Below are 6,708 nucleotides of genomic sequence, written 5' to 3'. Positions count from 1 at the left end.
TCCCAGCTACTAGGGAGGCTGAGGCAGGAGAATCACTTGAACCCAGAGGGCGGAGGTTTCAGTGAGCCAAGGTCGGGAAACTCCTTGGCAAAATGATAGCATGGAGCCAGTGGACCCAGTTAACAAACCTCCTCCTTCCAATATTCTCTAAAGTGACCAGTGAAATTAAAGATAGGGGAGACTGGCATCAGTGGCAGGAACTAGAGAAATATGCCAACCATATGCCAAGCCTCAAAGCAAGGGGGTAGCCAGCTGGATCTAATAATACCTCTTATTATTTATTATTCTATTATTTGCTAAACTTCTCTGAACCCGGTATTGTGCTGAGGCTCTATATGCATTATCCTATTTAATCCTTGCATCAGTAAGCCTATCAAGTAGATATCCTTATCCCCATTTTAAAAAATAAGATCTATTAAATATATTTGATTCAAGGGTGGAGGGTGGCAGATCCCAGTTTGGAAGCTAGGTAGATCTGGTTCCAAAATTCATGGTCCTCAGCATGATCAGGCCCCTTGACTCTCAAGTCCCAGGAAGGGCACTAAATAGAGAATCTGGAGAAGAGTGGAGGTGAGAAAGGGACAAATGGGATATAGGGGGCACAGAGGGGCAAGACCTGTGCAGTTAGGGGAAAATGCTCATAACCGCCTGCATGAATGAAGTGTCCTAATGTGCAGACGTTCCTCTTTCACTTAATGCTCCCATGACCCTGGCAGGTAGCCTCATAATCCACGCAGATTGTGACGGTACCTGCCACGGTCATGGGAGCATGTAGAATGTGAGGCTTGCAGAAGTTAGGAGGTGGCCCAGGGCACACAGGTACTATTTAGGAATTTGGGGATTTGCCTCCCAGGTGCCTGTGTTGCCTCCACAGGCAATGCTACAGGATGTGCACAGGTCCTCCCAGCCTGGCTGGGCCGGGGCACAAGTGGTGGGGAATCTGGCAGGGGCTTGCTCTCCCAACTCATACCCAAAGGCAAAGGGCAAAGAAAACAGGAAATAGGGGCTGGTCATCTCTCTGGGGAGAGAAGTACGGTGAGAGGACAGCCCAATTAAAAGAGCCTCAGTGGTTGGGAGGGCCTGAGCTGTACAAAGCCTCCTTGTCTTCTCCCTCTGGCACAAGAGAGGATTTCCAGAGATACCAGGAAGACCCACACCGGGAGAGTTCTCAGTGAGCACTGGGCAAGGCTAGCCCACTCTCTGCACAGATGGACAGGGGCTACTAACCCAAGGCACAGAAGTTATAGCCGGAGAAAGTGAGCCACTGAAGTGTGAATGTGGATGTCTCTGTTGAGGGAAGGAAAAGGAGGGGGCGACTCGACAGGTTGAGATTTAAGTTTTTTTGAGGTTGGATGCAGTGGCTCACTCCTGTAATCCTAGCACTTTAGGAAGCTGAGGTGGGAAGGTGGCTTGAGTTCAGGAGTTCAAGACCAGCCTGGACAACATAGTAATACCCTGTCTCTACAAAAAAATTTAAAAATTAGCCAGGTGTAGTGGCACACGCCTGTAGTCCCAGCTACTCAAGAGGCTGAGGTGGAAGGATGACAAGCTCGAGGCTGCAGCAAACTATGATTACAGCACTGCATGCCAGCCTAGGTGACAGAGTGAGACTCGTCTCAAAAAAAGAAAAAGAAGGTTTTTGTTTGTTTGTTTGTTTGTTTGTTTGGTTCGCAAGTTTTATTCAAGAACTCATACAAAATATTCCAGATAAATGAAATTTAATCCTCATCTTTCTCCTCTTCCTCATCCTGGTTAATTTGGAAGTAACATAACTCTGTTTGCTGTTAGCAGCTACACAAACCAGTCACATAGATTATTCTTCTTCAAAATTTTTTGGTGTGATATTTCAAATATCTTTTGGAAAAAGGCACCTCAGATGTCATGGTGATCTTGCTCTTGCTCCTTTCGATGGTCACCACCCCTCCACCAGGTTTCCCAGCTTTTCAGTTCACTTTGATCCTCTCTCGGAAAGGCTGTTCAAAATTGGCAGCGTCCATGATTCCATCTTCCATGGGGTGGGTGCAATCGAGTGAACTTCAGAACCTGCTTCGTTTTTTTCCATTCACCACAAGCTTTTTCCCAGGCGCCATGGCGGCAGTGGAGGCAGAAAGAGAGCTGTTTCTTTTTAAATTGTTATTAATTTTGTAAAGGTTCAGTAGCTTTGGGGGTACAAGTTATATTTGGTTACATGAATGAATTGTAAAATGGTGAATTCTGAGATTTTAGTGCACGCACCACCCAAGTAGTGTTCATTGTACCCAATATGTAGCTTTTTATCCCACACTCCCCGCCCATCCTCCCCCTTCTGAGTTTCCAGGGTCTATTATATCACTCTGTATGTCTCTGTGTCCTCATAGCTCAGCTCTCACTTATAAGTAAGAACATATGGTATTTGGTTTTCCATTCCTGAGTTACTTCACTTAGAATAATGGTCTCCAACTCCATCCCAGTTGCTTCAAAAGACATTATTCCGTTCCTTTGTATGGCTGAGTATTAGTCCATGGTGTACATATACCACATTTTATCCACTCATTGGTCAATGGGCACTTAAGGTGGTTCTGTGCCTTGGGAATTATGAACTGTGCTGCAATAAGCCCCCTTTCTTTTTTTCTTTTTCTTTTTTTAGACGGAGTCTCGCTCTGTCACCCAGGCTGGAGTGCAGTGGCGCAATCTCAGCTCACTGCAAGCTCCACCTCCCGGGTTCATGCCATTCTCCTGCCTCAGCCTCCCTAGTAGCTGGGACTACAGGCGCTTGCCACCACACCCGGCTAATTTTTTGTATTTTTATTAGAGACGGGGTTTCACCGTGTTAGCCAGGATGTTCTCGATCTCCTGACCTCATGATCCGCCCGCCTCAGCCTCCCAAAGTGCTAGGATTACAGGCGTGAGACACCACGCCCGGCTCTGCCCCCTTTCTTACATGTGGCCGAATCCTCCCAGGTAGGATAAGCTGTAGGAAGATGGGGAGGTCTGCTTGGTACAGGGAGAAGCCAAGTGTAGCGTGAGGGTAGAGGTTTAATACTAAGAGTTATGGCTGGGCGTGGTGGCTCACACCTGTAATCCTGGCACTTCAGGAGGCCAAGGTGGGCAGATCACCTGAAATCAGGAGTTTGAGACCAGCCTGGCCAACATGGTGAAACCGCATCTCTACTAAAAATAATAATAATAATACAAAAAAATACAAAAATTAGCCATGTGTGGTGGCACACACCTGTAATCCCAGCTACTCGGGAGGCTGAGGCATGAGAATTGCTTAAACCCAGGAAGTGGAGGTTGCAGTGAGCTGAGATTGCACCACTGCACTCCAGCCTGGGTGACAGAGCAAGACTGTCTCAAAATAAATAAATAATAATAATATTGGCCGGGCGCGGTGGCTCATCTTGTAATCCCAGCACTTTGGGAGGCCAAAGTGGGTGGATCACTTCAGGTCAGGAGTTCAAGACCAGCCTGGCCAACATGATGAAACCCTGTCTCCACCAAAAATATTTTTTAAAGTTAGCCAGATGTGGTAGCACGCACCTGTAATCCCAGCTACTCAGAAGGCTGAGGCAGGACAATTGCTTGAACCCGGGAGGTGGAGATTGCAGTGAGCCGAGATAGTGCCACTGCACTCCAGTCTGGGTGACAGAGCCAGACTCCATCTCAAAAAAATAATAATAATAATAATATTAACAGTTATAACACCAATTGTTAAAACAGCCAACATTAATGATTTTGACTTCATGTCCAACCTGGTGTGTAGCACTATATAGTCTGTTTTTTTAAATTTGTAAAAATTATATTATAGATTTATTTTTTCTGATTAAAATGTGTTTAATTTTTAATTTTTATGGGTATATAGTAGATATATCTATTTATGGGGCACAAGCGATGTTTTGATGCGGCATACAATGTGTAATAATTACATCAGGGTAAATGGGGTATCTGTCACCTCAAGCATTTACCATTTCTTTGTGCTACAGATATTCCAGCTGTACTATTTTAGCTACTTTTAAATGTACATAGAAAAGGTACAGTAAAAAGAAAAAGAAAAAAACATAAAATGTGCAATAAATTATTGTTGACTGTAATTACCCTGTTTTGCCATCAAATAATAGATCTTATTCATTTTAACTATATGTATTTCAATAGTTTTTGGAACAGGTGGTTTTTGGTTACATAGATAAGTTCTTTTACATATATATATATTTCAATAGTTTTTGGAACAGGTGGTTTTTGGTTACATAGATAAGTTCTTTTTTTTTAATTATACTTTAAGTTCTGGGATACATGTGCAGAATGTACTGGTTTGTTACATAGGTATACACGTGCCATGTTGGTTTGCTGCACCCATCAACCTGTCATCTACATTAGGTATTTCTCCTAATGCTGTCCCTCCCCCAGCACCTCACCCCCTGACAGGCCCCAGTGTGTGATGTTCCCCTCCACGTGTCCCTGTGTTCTCATTATTCAACTCCCATTTATGAGTGAGAATATGCAGTGTTTGGTTTTCTGTTCTTGTGTTAGTCTGCTGAGAATTATGGTTTCCAGCTTCATCCATGTCCCTGCAAAGGATATGAAGTTGTTTTCTTTTCTTTCCTTCTTTTTTTTTTTTTTTTTTTTTTTTTTTTTTGAGACAGGGTCTCACTCTGTCGCTCAGACTGGAGTGCAGTGGCACAATCTTGGCTCACCACAACCTCCACCTCCCAGGCTCAAGTGATTCTCCTGCTTCAGCCTCCTGAGTAGCTGAGATTACAGGCATGCGCTACTGCCACCCAGCTAACTTTTGTATTTTTTGTAGAGACAGAGTTTCACCATGTTGACCAGGCTGGCTTGAACTCCTGATCTCGAATGATCCACCCACCTTGGCCTCCCAAAGTGCTGGGATTACAGGTGTGAGCCACCGCACCCAGCCAACATGCATGAGCTATTTAGTGGCAATTTCTGAGATTTTGGTGCGCCCGTCACCTGAGTAGTGTACACTGTATTCAATGTGTTGTATTCTATCCCTCACCCCCTCCCACACTCCCTTTCCCCAGTCCCCAAGTCCATTATATCATTCCTATGCATTACATCCTCATAGCTTAGCCCCAAATTATAAGTGAGAACATACGATCTTCGGTTTTTCATTCCTGGTTACTTCACTTAGAATAATGTTCTCCACCTCCATCCAGGCTGCTGCTAATGCCATTATTTTATTCCTTTTTATGGCTGAGTAGTATTCAATGGCTACATAGTCTATTTTTCAGTTAATCTTGGCTGCTACCCTATGCAATGGGTTCTGTGATTCTCCCAGAGCTTAGCAATAGCAGTTTTCCAACCAGTGTCTTTTGAATTGATAAATCCACATTTAGAAGGGGAGGAAACTGGCCTAAATTGAGGGCCCAGCAAAAGAACTCAGCCACCCACAGTGCCTGGTGTCCACGTAGTCGGTTTTGAGATGTTTTAGCAGCAGATTCACATTGCTAAGTGTCAATTCAGTTCACTGTGAAATCCGTCGCTATTTCCTGAAAATGCATCAAGCTATGAATTCCCTGTGGCTTCGGCGGGTAGAAGTGGGTTGGCATTTCCCTCCAGCTCTTTGAGAATTTTCTCTGCAATGCTCTCTAGGGAGATGATCTTATTTTGGCTCCTTGAGGTGAGAGTCAGAGTAAAATATAAACTGTCTGAAGACATTGCTTGGCTGACTGTTCAGAGCATTTCCGAGTTAGTATCTCTTAGTAAGGGAGGCAAAGGAATTGAGTTCAAATCGTGACTTTGTTCTTGCTAGTGGTGTAGCTTCAGGCCGTTCACCTCCTCTCCCTGAGCCTCACCAACAAAGAGGGAGTAATAATAACACCGATGATCACAGAAGAATGTGAATTCTCTTGCTCCCTGCCTCTAACCTGCTTTCCTGGGCCTGTCACGATGTTTTCTTTGCTGGGTGTACTTGCAGGTTATAAGTCTCCTGAGGGCAGAGAGGGTTGTGAGTAATGCCAGCTAGGCCTGCAGAGGCCCCGGAAGAGGATCAAGGTTTCCAGGAGAGATGACTGTTGACCAAGGAAGAGCTGGCAGCTAACTCTGCTTCCTAAAGGTGTAAAGTAAAGGCCCCCCGACAGGGTCTTTAAACATGAGTAGGAGTTTTCTAAGCAGTGCATCCTTCATGCCATGGAGATTGATGGAGGTGTGTGGGCGGCAGGAGAATGGGCAGTAAATCTGGGGGAAATTTTGGTCGGATTATGGGGAGCCTTGAATGCCACTCTCAAATGAGTAACGCTTCATGCTGTAGGCAGAGGTGCCAGCAGGGTTTTTGGCTGAAGAATTACACAAACCCATCCAATTCCCTCTTTCTTTTTCTTTTTAAGTATTTTTCCTTGGAAATAATTTTGAGTTTACAAAAAGAGTACAGCAAATTCTTGTACAACCTTCACCAGCCTCCCCAAATATTAACATCTCACATAGCTACAGAATTATCAAAGCCAGGAAATGAACATTAATGCAATCCTGTCTGTGAATCTATAGACTTCATTCAGTGTTGCCAGTAGCCCCACTAACGTGCTTTTTCTCCTCCAGAATGCGATCCAGGACTGCACGTGGCATTCCGCTGCCGTGTCTCAGTGGGATCCTTCCATCCAGAACGGCTCCTCCGTCTTTCTCCTCCTCTCATAATTTTGACAGTTTTAAAACATCCAGGCTATTTTTGTCTTTCATAACCTTGACACTCTTGAAGAGTACTGGCCAATTATTTTG

The 6,708-nt window shown here is 44.5% G+C and overlaps 1 pseudogene; it reads right to left on the bottom strand.

Annotated features, from left to right (window-relative positions):
- Positions 1-1,718: 1,718 nt before the first annotated feature.
- Positions 1,719-2,090, bottom strand: LOC100994460 (large ribosomal subunit protein eL22-like; annotated as a pseudogene).
- Between the last annotated feature and the right edge of the window lie 4,618 nt (positions 2,091-6,708).

This window comes from Pan paniscus, chromosome 13 (genome assembly GCF_029289425.2).
Source record: "Pan paniscus chromosome 13, NHGRI_mPanPan1-v2.0_pri, whole genome shotgun sequence".
Lineage (NCBI taxonomy): Eukaryota > Metazoa > Chordata > Mammalia > Primates > Hominidae > Pan > Pan paniscus.
This window is presented reverse-complemented; position numbering and strand designations above follow the sequence as displayed.